This window comes from Bos indicus, chromosome 7 (assembly GCF_029378745.1).
Source record: "Bos indicus isolate NIAB-ARS_2022 breed Sahiwal x Tharparkar chromosome 7, NIAB-ARS_B.indTharparkar_mat_pri_1.0, whole genome shotgun sequence".
NCBI lineage: Eukaryota > Metazoa > Chordata > Mammalia > Artiodactyla > Bovidae > Bos > Bos indicus.
The window spans coordinates 92,536,250-92,550,925 of NC_091766.1; positions in this window are offsets into that span (position 1 = coordinate 92,536,250).

A 14,676-nucleotide genomic window follows, 5' to 3' on the forward strand; every position below is an offset into this window, starting at 1 on the left:
GTATGTAGCACTTCTGTGTAAGTCCTTAGAACCTTTGCACAATGCAGGAGGGAGAGAGAGTCCCACACTGAACTGAACTTCCCATCAGGACCACAAGAAGGACTGAGAACAGATTGTAGCTAGCTCAAAGCAATTTTTACAACGTGATTGCACATCTGAGTTTGAGGACTGATACCCGTATCCTCTGTTATGTTTATTTTTAACAGCCACTTTACCTTCAAATTTACACAGGTATTAATATATTCTAGTTAGTTAATGAAAGTGAAGGTCTTTTTAAATACAGGAGAATATGAGGGAAATCAGCCCTCCTCTTTCATCATTAGGCAGGACAATAAGAGCGTGGGCCTCAACAGAAACTCTACCAGAAACACACATATCTGGGTTTTAGCACATGCAAAGTGGTGACTTTTCAAACCTCATTTGAGTCTACATTTGTAAAACAAGACACTGCAGATTAAAATACTTCTTACAATTATTTCTATTTTCTTATACAATTCTTTGTATACCAAAATGGCTCATTGAACTAGGTTCTCTCATGGTATTAAAATGTGACTGCAAAGACCAGTAAGTTAGGAGGCCCTTGTGCATGAGAGTTGGCCCAAACAAGACTGAGGTAAGACACATGTTCAACTATAACATCAGAAGCGATCATAGTTCTCTGAGCACTTGTTCAGTTGCTAAGTTGTGTCTGACACTTTGCAACCCCATGGTTGAAGCATGCCAGGCTTCCCTGTCCTCCACTATCTTCTGGAATTTGCTCAAACTCATGTCCATTGAGTCAGTGATGCTATCTAACCATCTTATCCTCTGTCTCCCCCTTCTTCTACTGCCCTCGATCTTTCACAAAATCAGGGTCTTTTCCAATGAATTGGCTCTTTGCATCAAGGGGCCAAAGTATTGGAGCCTTAGCATCAGTCCTTCCAATGAATACTCAGGGTTGAATTCCTTTAGGATTGACTGGTTTGATCTCCTTGCAGTCCAAGGGATTTTCAAGAGTCTTCTCCAGCACTACAATTCTAAAGCATCAATTCTTTGGTGCTCAGTCTTCTTTATGGTCCAACTCTCACATCATTACGTGACCACTAGAAAACCATAGCTTTGACTAGACAGACCTTTGTCAGCAAAGTGATATCTCTGCTTTGTAATATGCTATCTAGGTTTATCATAGCTTTCCTTCCAAGGAGCAAGTGTCTTTTAATTTTATGGCTATACTCATTGTCTGCAGTGATTTTGGAACCCAAGAAAATAAAATCTGTCACTCTTTCCACTTTTCCCCTTCTAGTTGCCATGAAGTGATGGTACCAGATGCCATGATCTTAGTTTTTTGAATGTTGAGTTTTAAGCCACTTTTCCACTCTCCTCTTTCACCCTCACTGATATGCTCTTTAGTTCCTCTTCACTATCTGCCATCAGAGTGGTATCATCTGCATATCTGAGGTTCTTGATATTCCTCCTGGCAATCTTGATTCCAGCTTGTGATGCATGATAAATTCCCACATCCAATCAAATAATACTTGCCTATAAAAATAATTAATATGTGATTGGTAACTAAATTAAAATAATCAAGTGAAACTAGCTGGTATTTATTAGAAACCACCCTGAATGGAGACAGGTTAGGATGTCGTCAAATCTTTATTTCTTTGCCACTGATACATTTAGTTCACAAGAAAAGGGATAAGCTATCTAGTAAGTGATAATTTATTTATGACAGGGTCCAAGAGTTCATATAAACTTATGTTGTCAAAGAAATCCAGTGGCGTAAGATTTCCCCATATGAAACAACTTTTAGATTGCTGTGGTTTGTTTCCATTCTGTTTTCAAAGTTCAAGATTGGACTAGCTTTAAAACACATTGTTGGAAAACTAGACCAAGTTTCCAAAATGACAGTTTCATTCCAGATTTATTAATTGGCTACAAATTTTTACATAACAACGTCCAGAGCTTTTGTGGGGAGAAAGGGATGTAAAACAGAGTACTTGCTCTCCTGAAGCCAGATTAGAAAAACAGACAGACGTAAAGTAGTTAAAAGCAATTTTAAAGAATCGAATTCAAATAACACTAACGATCTGACTACATGTCAGTACTTTAGTACTTTCACATTTGTTATCATTTTGCATTTCATGTATTAATGCTGCTACTGCTAAGTTGCTTTAGTCATGTCTGACTCTGTGTGACCCCAGAGACGACAGCCCACCAGGCTCCCCCGTCCCTGGGATTCTCCAGGCAAGAACACTGGAGTGGGTTGCCATTTCCTTCTCCATGTATTAATCATGTATTAATAGCTGCATTTTATTTATTTATTAATTTTTTTAAAAGGCAATACAGGCTCAGAAAGGTAAAATGACTTGCTCCAGGTCTAGAGTTGATATGTTGTTGAAATCTGTTTTGGAAAGCAAGTTTACCTGATTCCAGCCCAAGGTTCTTGCCATGATGCCAAAGCTGCCAAGATCATCACCCAGTCTAAAGACAAGATATAATTTAGGAATTCAAAGGAAAGGGGATCGATGTGGGTGAAAACAAATGAAAAAACATCTCATGGGGAAAAGGCTAAGATATGATTATGATTTGGGGAGTTGAATAGGAAGAGAAAGGAGGAAGTTGAAAAGTAAGAGCAAGATCAATGGTAAAAAAGGCCAGACTAAGTGGCAAGGAGATATGGAAGATGTGGTAAAGGTGATTCCATAATTCAGACAGAGGGCGACACACAGGCAGGATGCTAGGAGATTAGGAACCTTCACAGGCTTTTGAATAAGGGTGTGGGTACATTACAAACATTTGTTTAACGGTGGCAATAGAGAAAGTGAAGAGGCAAACAGGAGAACTGCTAGGCATGATGGGTGTCTGCGTGTGCCTGATGACTATGGAATAAAAAGGAACGATGGGGAAACAATGGAAACAGTGACAGACTTTATTTTTTGGGGCTCCAAAATCACTGCAGATGGTGACTGCAGCCATGAAATTAAAAAATGCTTGCTCCTTGAAGAAAATCTATGACCAATCTAGACAGCACATTAAAAAGCAGAGACATTACTTTGCTGACAAAGGTCCATATAGTCAAAGATATGGTTTTTCTAGTAGTCACATATGGATGTGAGAGTTGGACCATAAAGAAAATTGAGAGCCAAAAACTGATGCTTTTGAACTGTGGTATTGGAAAAGACTCTTGAGAGTCCCTTGGACTGCAAGGAGCTCCAACCATTGCATCTTAAAGGAAATCAGTCCTGAATATTCATTGGAAGAACTGATGCTGAAGCTGAAACTCCACCACTTTGGCCAACTTATGCGAAAAACTGACTCACTGGAAAAGACCCTGATGCTGGGAAAGATTGAAGGCAGGAAGAGAAGGGGACGACAGAGGATGAGATGGTTGGATGGCATCAGCGACTCAATGGACATGAGTTTGAATAAGCTCCAGAAGTTGGTGATGGACAAGGAGGCCTGGCATGCTACAGTCCATGAGTTTGCAAAGAGTCAGACATAACTGAGCGACTGAACTGAACTGAACATCACAGCACTTGGTCTAAAGGAAATGTTTTAAGAACTTAATAACAAAGGATGAAGAAGAGCAATAAATTAGAAATGTCCTCAGGGCTTTGAACCTGGAGAACTTTGACAATAGTTATGCTGTTAGGAGTGCTGACCCAAGGAGGAAGAGGGGTGCCCAAGTTGGGGAAGATACAGGCAAAGTCTTTGATTTGGAAAGAAATAAACACCGCACACAGGAGATACTGGGAAACCAAAATGAGTTTAACTGTAAGTCTATGGAACTCCATATGACACTGGGCTATGTGCTGTGCAAAGTTGTACGATAGAATAAAAACTTTGGTGAGTAGTCAGAATGAAATATAAATGTCACTCATCAACATAAAGAAAAGGGTAGCAAGTGAGTTAATTTGCTAAGTCACATAAATGACCACTGAGCTGTTCTACCCTGTCCATGTGTCACTGAGAAGTTTTCATTTATCTCTTATTCATTTATTTCTTAGTTAACACTACAAAATGTTCAGCGTCTCACTCTGAAGATCAGGCAGGATGTGAGGGGGTCTCACCATCTATGCATTTGCTTTCCATTTTTTGAAAGCGGTGGCCACTATGTCCCCGTAGAAACCCCTGGAAAAGGAACACATGAGAGAATTTAAATGTGCTAAGAAATTTGAAATGCTAAAAATGGCACTTTAGCATTGGCTAGATAAGAATTTCAATGTTCCTGCCAGCTCAGATACAGTCAGTTTTATCTTTAATTACCAAAATAAATGTAATTTAAAATTTTTTCTTGCTTTACTGAAGTCAGAAAATAAAGTGCTCTCTTAAGTATAGTGAAATGTCTTGATCTAAATTTGACAAATTATAGTACCACAGAGCCTTAAGTGTTGGACAGGAGCATCAAAGAGATCTAGTCCAACTGCCTTGGACGCCATACCAGGAGGTGCTAGCTGAGCCACGTTGGATGACAGCTGGGCTACATGATTAGTTATGCTACATACATCTTGTCAACAGTCCTCCAACATCAGCCAAGAGCCTTCTTCCATCTGCAAAGTGACCAGATTCAGTATCTTAGGCTGTCATAGACTGCGGCGGGGTCCAATTCTAACATTAACCTAACTTCGGACAAAAACAGAATTTAGGAAAGTTCTAGTTCCTTGGGAAAGCTTGCTATAAAAAATGCGACTCTGTTCTCCCAGGTCCACAGGAGAATCAACAGAGGTGGTCAGGGCAACTGAACTACAAGGAATAGAGCGTCTCTTTCCCTCACATCTGGTATGGGTTTAGAATGATGCAAAAAAAAAACAAAAAAGGAATCATTTAAATTAGGCATGTGGATTTGCGCCTTGACCTTTTTAGGTGAAAAGTAGGTGTTACCCCCATGAATTTCTATGAAATTGGTAGTATATGTGTAAAAGTGAAGGCCTCCTTTACAGAATATTAAGCCATGTGTTTGAAAGGGTAGAAAGGTCCATTCGTGCATGGAATATATAGATACAACATAGATGATTTATTACAGGTTTGAAGTCTAGCCTTAATTTTTTTTTTCATATAGCCAGCAAAAATATAAGAAAAAGGAAAAAATAAGTGAAGGTACAATTATAGGAGCGCTCTATTGTCTAATATTCAATGACCAGATCCACTGGCTACAGCTTTCCAAGACTAGACCTTAGAAAATAAGAATGCTGCATAAAGAAAATGAAGCATTAAGGATAAATGCATTTCTTAAAAAGAGTTTGCCATGAAGTTTGAGAAATTCTGTGATTTTTTTTATCCTATCAAGGATTATTTAATTTCACTCAAGCTTTAAAAATTCAAATTAACCCACTAGACTTTTTAAATAGAGTTTCTTGTCATCTTCTTTAGCTCAGTAATTTAATATTTTTCTCCATTCCCACTTTTGGCCAGTCAAGCCCTTCATTTCCATGTCAGATTAGGACAGTGTGTGACATAGACCATGCTTGGAACATTTGGTCTTTGACCTCAGCTTCCAGATAGTGTTATACAGAAAAGCCCTGTGATCATTGCCCTTGCTTCAGCCGCCTCCTTTTTTCTCCTTGAAGTGCACAGGTTCACAGCCAGGGCCTGGCTCTTATTATAGGTTTTAAGATGAAGTCTATACAGTGAAAGAACTCTGTTTTTATTTCTTTGGAATTATTGGCTTTCAAAGCCTTTGAATTCCCTGTAGATAATTACTGTTTTGGCCCATGATTTCTCTGATATTTGATGCCTCTGAGTGGAATAAATTACCTATCTAACAAGGAGGGTTAATTGGTGGTTGTGAGCCAATATATGCGCCCCTCGTTTTATTTTTTTTTCACATGCACTACAAACTCTGACCATCTGAAACATCTTATTGTTTTAAACCGTCTCCTCCAGGACAACTTGTGGTTTGGCTTCTTGGCTACTGGAAACGAAAAGAAGCAGGGAAACATTTTAGTAGCTTCGTGTGTTTTCAATGTTGTGGGCTCTTCTGTTTTTGTGACATTTGTACTCCGAGGTGACCACATTTCTTTCTAATATCCTGAGTAAGAACTGTGTAAACTTAAGATACCTATGCCCAGATCCAGCCTCACAAAACTTACTACAGCGCAAACTTAGAGCCAAAGTTCCCACAAAGTTAACTTTATCAGTGTTAAGCCTCCCTAAGCTGTTTTCATGAACTCGTCTTCAATAAATTATGCTTTTTTGTGTGTTAGCATTTGTCTTATTAAATCCACGAAAGAAAAAAAATGCCTCAATGAAGTACAACACGAGCGCCAACTTTCACAGCAAATTGTTTTGTGTGAATGAAAGCTTTTTAAGAGTGTAACTCTCAGCAAAATTACCCAAAAGTAGTTTAGTAAATGCCGTGAAACATAACATCTGCGTATCAAAAATGCATTCTGTATGCTGCAGGAAAATTGGAGCACTGAAGCAATTTTCTAATATTTACATATTTATAACAAGTGCCTGTCATGGGAAGGCTGAGCTTACCTGCAAAACTTTCGTGTTATATAAAATGAAAAACGGCTCATGCTTGGGTGTTCTAATAACCATGATATTATTTTAACAATTACACTATTTAATACCTTGGATTAGTCCCTCTGATAGTGCTATTAGCTGTCACTATACACCATAATAGGTGGCTTCATCTTTGTTATGACATGATCTTTCCTACTGTTTGTTGACCTTTCAATACAAGGGGGAGGGACGCTCCCAGCCACCCCCCCAAACCTTTAAGCAGCTACTGTAAAGCGGCAGTTTAATTCTCAGCTGGAATGTTTAGAAACCCTCGGTGCTAAATACCTCAGTGGACTGCTTAAACACCAACAACAGCCTTATGGGGCCTTAGCCGACCTTAAACACATCTTTTTTTGTTGAGAATATTGCATTCTGCCACAATTCTGTGGGCTAACCCTGGGCTCACATTAAATATACCAGCCTCATTGAAGCTTACTGAATTGAGTTGAGTTGCTCTTTGTTTTATTCTCTCGAAGCTTCACCCCCAACTGGGACTGGGCAGCCTTTCTTCCAGTGGAGCGTGCTTTAAAGTACCCCAAAGAAGAGAAGGAGGGGGTTGAGGGGAGGAAAGCCAAAAGGTGCGGCTAAGGCCCATAATTAGTCTTGATCCTCCAAGTCTAAAATATTTTAACGCCAGGTTTCTGATTGCAGTATGGGCAAAGTGGATTTGGGAATGCAGAAAAGTAATTAGGTCTGTGCATTGAAGTGTGGAGAGCATTTAAAAGTGAATGGGTGGTTACTACATTCTTGGCAGGCTGTTTTTTATCTTTTCATGCTCTGCTGTTGTTAGAGGTGATGGGTTTATTGCAGTTTTTGCACTCCGGAGGTGGCTGTGTTTTTCTTAACCTAGCCTTTTGCTCTTCATCTCAAAAATGAATCCTCATGGTGTGAGGAAGAATGAGGGAAATTTTTTGAAAAATAAGAACACGGCCCGTTGGCCAAATATTATGCAGTGAAGCAGAATAAGTTCGGACTAAACCTCAACGCTGCAACAGGTCACTTATAAAGACTCTGGGTTTAATTAATGACTCGCTGAGCACAGGACCAAGGGGAAACAACGGTCACCCCAAGGAGAAGGAAAACAAAACAGGTTATTCTCTAACCTTGTTCACAGAGCCATCGAAAACTATCTGGAGACAGGCTGACATCACTCTGCCACTCTGAGTCCTGGTATAGAAGATACAGCCCACAAATGCCTGAGCAGTCAAAAATGTCTGTTTTTGATTACTTCAATCTATCGAACTGCTGCAATTTGCTCAGATCACATGTCCCTTCAGCTGAGACCTTCATATCTGCCAGTCAAGTTATCATCAGGGCGAGCTTGAAAGTCATAGAAAATGTGTGTGCTTTTTGGGGAAAAAAAAAAAAAATTAGCTAGGAGTAGGTAAGAGTTGAGACTTTCAATGGGCGCCTTTCGATTTCCACAATTTTTTTTTAAGCTAAAGTGAATGGTACAAAACAAGTTGTCTTGCTTCTTTAGCCGTGTAGACCTGCCCGTGAAAAACTTGCCTGAGGTCACTTGGCCTTCCCAAAGCAGTCAGGGAGAGAGCTGCTGAATCTGGAAGGGCAGAGCTAACAGAGAACCAAAGGCAATCAACAAAAGGTAGGTTTGGGGTTTTGTTTTTGTTGTTGTTCTTTGAAGGTTCGGAGTTTTTCTGTTTGTTTTTCCCTTGTCTTTATTTTAGAAATGCGCCTTGGAGAGGCCTACATCAGAGATCGCTGATCTGATCTATTTACATCCTCAGACAACCACTTGAGCACACCTAGAGTTTAGACAAATGAGCTCCTTCCTTTTTAACACGTTTTAAGTGCTGACTTCAGTATCTTAATTAAGTGCTGTTCTACCAGTATCTGGTTTGCTGTGTGAGAAGTCCATTTCCTTAGCTACACAGAGCTCTTAGCTTTTTGGGCTTATCTCCACTTGGAGTGAACAAGAATAAGCCCTTTACTGTTTGACATATTGTCACCTTCGCCCTGGCTAGACTCAAAGCAGCTCTCTCACCTCAAGTCTTACCATTAAAGGATTCATACAGCCGTGATATTTCTTAGCAACCTTATGTTTTAAGTCTTCCAGAAGATACAAATAAAATGCATGATCTGATGCCATGATAAGTAAGATTTACATCTTCATTGCAGCCTGTTTATAACAGAGAAAACCCGGAAACAGCATAAATGTCTAGCAATGAGGAATTAGTTAAATAAACGATAATACACTCATGTAATGAAATGCCATGCAACCATGAGGAATGGTATTGGGGAAGACTGTTTAATGACCTGAGAAGATTTTCAAACTATTTTAGATTTAAGCTTAAAAAGCAGGTTATAAGGCAATATGCATAGTTTAATCCTTTTGTGTGTTTGTATAATAATAGGCAGTAAAGTATATAATGTTTAATCATTGTAAAAAAAAAAGTGAGCCCATTTTTAAGAAATAAAAAAATACATGAAAATGTAATAAAGTCTACCCCTTAGTAGTAGAATTCAAGGTGATTTTCTTTTCTTTTCTCTCTTGCCTGTACTTTCTAAAGTTACTTTAATGAACTTATAATGACAAGATAGTTTTGTAACAAAGGCACTATTAATAAAACTCATTTTAAAAGAAATAGCTTACCAAACCATCATATTTACTTTTCCACTCATAGTTTTTAAAAATAATCCTCATGATTGGTCCCTCTGAGTACAAAGAGCAGAAAACAAAAATATTAAAATTTCTGTCCTTACATCCCACATTTATTGTTCTATTTGAACATAAACTTGGTAACTCGGAGTATTTCCTCTGGACTCCTCTCCAGCTACCTAATAAGCAGGAAAAGGTTTCAGCCTTTCACCATTAGACTGCATTTTAAAGAAATCAAGTGAGAAAATATGTCCCCCTCCCCTGTCTTCCAGCCATGAGGCTGCAGGGCTCCCTGCTGGAACCTCCCTCTGACTAGACTTTGCCCAGACTTGCACTTCAGGCTGGTGCCAGCCGGGTTATCCTCCTCTGTGACCCTCCCTGAGCCCACAAAGCTAGGTCCATGTTAGGGCTTGGCTACTTGTATGGAGGAAATATTCCTTCTTGGGAGACTGATGTATGCCTCATTATGCAAATGGGAAATAAGCACCAGCATATTCCAGGTCAAAGGCATAATGTGGCTAAATAATTGCTGGGGGACACGTGTGGCTCAGTGAGCCCATCTAAAGCCAGAGGCTTACAAAGCGTGTGTCCAGCGTTGATACTGACTTGCTGGCAGCCCATGGGAAAATCACTTAAACTCTCTGTGCTTCATCTTAAAATAGAGAAGAGAGGAATGCTGACCCAGACCCCAGGGAATAGTGAAAGATTGTGAAGCACTTCAAAAATTCTTGTATCAAAGTAATGGGTGCTATTTAAGGAAAAGGCAAAGAGTTGGACACGACATAGCGACTGAACGACAGCAAGGGAAAAGGTGGTGAAATAACCAAAGACCTCCTGGAACCTCAGTCATGACTGTGATTTAACAAACTCCAATCTAGGCAGAGTTGAAGGAGCCTAACTAAGTTCACAGAAGCCCAAATTTACAGACAGACCTAAAGCACTTGCCATAGTTAGCTTAGGAGCTTTATGATCTTTTTTGCAGAAGATCATTATTCTGAAGCTGAACATACCAGTCAGATGTTTATGTTGATCCATCACGTGGTTTCAAAAGGAATCCCACTCAGCGATGAGTTGCTGAGAAAGTTTCTAAAAGCATCACTTCTTACAAACCAAACTGGGTTCAGGAGGTAGAAATTAGCACGTGGGCTAGACGCCACCTAGGATCACAAACACACACAAAAGCCACAGAGGCTGGGACAGAGTGCTGTCCTCTAATCACAGGACTCTTGCGCAGGAGTCTCCGTGAGCTTCTGTGACTTCCATCAGGAACCCCACCAAGAAGGTGGCAGCGAGATGTTTCTGCTCTCCATTCCATCTCCCTCGTCCATTCCTGCCTCCTACAATCTCTGATCTGAAACTAGACAGGACCCCAACTACAGTCTGTTGTGGTATTTTCTAGACAGTATATCAAATGTGGTCAAAGAAATAGGATTGGTGATGACTTAATATCTCTCATGATTTGGGTCACAGACTTCAGTCACCATCTTTTCAAGTCCGTGTGCCCACGTCAGGAGTATAATAGACAACAGTCAGAAAAAAACAGCCTAGGAGCCGGAGCTGCTGTTTTACCTCTTATTATCTCTCTTTTATCGTTTATTCAATCACTAAGTCATGTCCGATTCTTTGTGACTCCATGAACTGCAGCATGCCAGCCTTCCCTGTCCTTCACTATCTCCTGGAGTCTGCTCAGACTCATGTCCATTGAGTCAGTGATGCTCTCCAGCCATTTCATCCTCTGTCATCCCCTTCTCTTCTTGCCCTCAATCTTTCCCAAAATCAGGGTCTTTTCCAATGAGTTGGAGCTTCAGCATCAGCCCTCCTCCCTAAACAAAATGATCTGAAACAAAACTTTCTATATATCTGATATTCTGCATTTATTATTTAATCCTCTATCTACCTAGTGTAGTGGTTCAAAGAAGGGTTTTGGAATCAGACCCAGCTCCACTTATCTGATCTTCTCACCCATGGGCTGAGCTGAGCTGAAAGGTATTCAGTCATGCCTGACTCTTTGCAACCCCATGGACTGTAGCTCACCAGGACCCTCTGTCCATGGAATAATCCAGGCAAGAATACTAGAGTGAGTAGCCATTCCCTTCTCCAAGGGATCTTCCCAGCCCAGGGATCAAACCCAAGTCTCCTGCATTGCAGGTGGATTCTTTACCATTTGAGCCATCAAGGAAGCCCCAGGGATAATAATTTTGCTATTGCCTAAGACGAGGCATGTATGTAACGGAGTATCTTTGTTGTTGTTGTTGTTAGTTAATCACTAAATCCTGTCCGACTCTTTTGCAACCCCATGGACTGTAGCCAGTCTGGCTCCTCTGTCCATAGGACTTTCCAGGCAAAAATCCCCTTTCTCCAGGGGATCCTCCCGACCCAGGGATTGAACCCACATCTCCTGCATTGGCAGGTGGGTTCTTTACCACTGAGCCACAAGGGAAACATAAGAGAATACCCAGCATATAGTAAATATTCAATTAACGTTCACAGCATTGTTAGTGGGAACACTGTTATAGCCAGATCAGTCACTCGTTTCCTTCTTTGGTAACAAAAAACACTAACATTCAGGAGGATTAAGTGGCTGGCAAGCCAGGATTCCAACCCAGGACCTCTAACGGCAGAACACATGCTGTTTCCATTCCCCTTGACTGCCTCCTTCCTTGGGAAACAGAGTCAGCGCAGTTCAGAAGGACACACTCACAGACCTAAGGAGGTAGTCTAACTGCCTCCATGCAAGGATCTCAAAGCACAAGTCCGAGCACAGAAGAATGTATTCTTTTATCCTCAACAACATTATCCTGTGGTGAGTACTGTGTCTGTCTCAATGCAGTGTAATAATACTCACTAGGATACTCTCAACTCTATTTTCTCAGCACCAAGGGCAGAAGTGAGAGCAAAAGTGATCAGTCTTCTTCCCCTCCCCCCTTTTTTCTTTTTCTTTCTTTCAGTGGAAAATCCATGACCTCTGTGACCCTCCCCCCGCCCCGCCCAAAATCATAGCCCAAGGCTTGGTTATAGCTATGGGTGGAGGGGTGAGTGGAGGGCTCATAATGCTAGAGAAAGACAAACCAGGATCAGAAACAAAGGCCAGTAAACAAAGTGAAAGAAGCTCAGAAAGGGGGACAGGGAGGGGGGCCTGGAAGCAGAGAGCAAGACACAGAAAAAGGGCTTGGAGAAAGATGGAATAAATTGTTTGCTTGTGCTGTTTAGCAAAATCAGCTAAACTTGGCTTTCAAAAAGTTTCACACAAAATCATTTTCACTGATTATTTTTTGGCACAAGAAATTTTGTAAGATTTGGAAATTCACAGTGACACAATTTGCTAAAAATGCCATTCAACACGATTTGATGTAAACTACAGAAATGTTATTATAATTCATTAGGAAAACTCAAAAATGTGATAGTGTCCTGAAAACTTGGATTGCTGCCCCGAGAATCACTGGCAGCTAAAAAGCAGCACAAGAACCAAAATGCTCAGTCGCTCTATTCACAGCGAATGTCATGTGTCTTTTATGTGGTTAGCTTCACTTTAATATCCTGGAGATATTTTGCAGCCATTTTTAGTCTCTCATTTTACTTTCTCCCAGGATTCAAGTCCTAAAGCCCATTCCCATGTAGGCAGTTCTCTATAAAATCCATATGACCCATTTACCAGCAAGAAGCCGTGTTTACCGCGGCAGCTGAGATTTGAAATTCTCAGTTTCAAGTCTCCTACCCCATTGTTAGAAGTGGCCTGTGCCTTGTTTGTGTCTTTGTGTTCTGAATAGGATAACAGCGGCTAGTTTCCTAACAGAATCCAGGGCTCCTAACGTAATTCTGGGAAGCATATGTTATACAATGAAAAAAATCCTGAATGAACATCAGACAAACTAGAAGTCTACTGCCTCCTTGAGGGAAAGGATTTTGCTTTGATCATCTAAACCACGACTCTAAGCAGATAGTAAATGCTCAATAAGTTACAGGAAAGAAGAAGGGAAGGCAAAGAGGAGGGAGAGAAAAGGGAAGAGAGGAACAGTAAAGTCAGCTTTGACAAATTGCTAATTTTAAAAACCTGTTTCCTCGAATACAAATAAGAACACCACCACCTACCACCAGTATCATTTATAGTCATGGCATCGAGAGTCATCAGAGGTTTTCACACGCATTATGTTATTAAATCTTCATATTATTATTTGTATTATCATCCCTATCATCATCTATGTCTATACAGCAATGAAACACAATTTCTCTCTCTTCAGCACTCCGAGCCACTTTTTTAATAACTCTCCCAGGTCAATCTACGCTTCAGGGCTCCTTGTGCTCAATCTTCCCACTTCCAGTTACCAGCTTTCCTGCCAGGTGGGCTCCTCCGTACATCCTATTTTCTAGAATTCCCCTGAATTCAGTCTTCTTCCTGACCTGGACAGGGTATATTGATTTAATGGACCCATCCTTTAGAGTCCTGCTGTATGCTTGATAATCAATACATACCAAAGTGACTGAAATTGGGTTTAAACTCTTGACATCCATTGCTACCCCCACTTAGAGCTGGAAGTCCAGGTGCATACTGGATCTGGCCAAAGAGACGTGCTTGTGACAAATTTGAAACCCAGGTTAGGCAATGTTTCCACGGCAGTTGCACTTGACAAGCAAGTCATGCAGGCTGGCAGTGGAGAGGGTCCACGTTCTGCTCCCCGCTCATAAGCACCTTGGGTGGAGGCCGTCATACGGAAACAGCGGTAGCCTGAGATGCTATGCTGCTCTAACTGCTCAGTTGCCGTGGCAGGGGGCCCACCAGAAACCAGAAGTCAAGGGCAGCTCCCTGACTTCCTCTCCTCCATCCTCCCCCAGGGGTTTCATGAACGCATAATCCTCTGTATTAAGTTCCTTTCTGTTGGAAACACTCGCAGCAGTTTCTTTTCTCTGCACTGAACTCTGACTGATACAATGAGTTTAATGATAAAAACAGGTTACAGTCAATCATCCATCCTCCCGACTCCCTCATCGCTGTGTTTGTAACTATATCCACATTATCCTGCTGTGTTTTAATTCTCTATTTACATGTTTATATTTGTCTTCCACTCTATTATATGTCTTTATGTGAACATTAAACTTCCTCATCATTGCCACCAAACTGTGAATTTTTAGAGTCAAGTTTCAATGTCTCAGTCATTTTTCTATACCGAGCGCCAACATCAATATTGCCTCGTAGGCAACTATGAACACCTTGAACCTCTTCTGGAGAATATGGATGCATTCCTCTTGCCTACAGGAAGGGCTGACCCTGTATGTTAGATGCATGAGTTGTTTGCATGATTGTATTTGTGCTCTAAGAAGAAGAGTCTTTTCAGAAATCTACATACATACACATACAAAATTTATCTATCTTCATCCATAGCGGTGTGTGCAGGCAAAATGACATGAAACCCTAATGCAGTTATCCCACATTATCCAGTCTTTAGAGCAATTCTTTTAAGTAAAAAGACAAACAACAAACTGGGGGAAAATATTTGCAATTTATTCTATTTACAATAGAGACAATGAACTAAACTCTCTAATCTATAAGGAGACCACAGAATTCACAAAAAAATTAG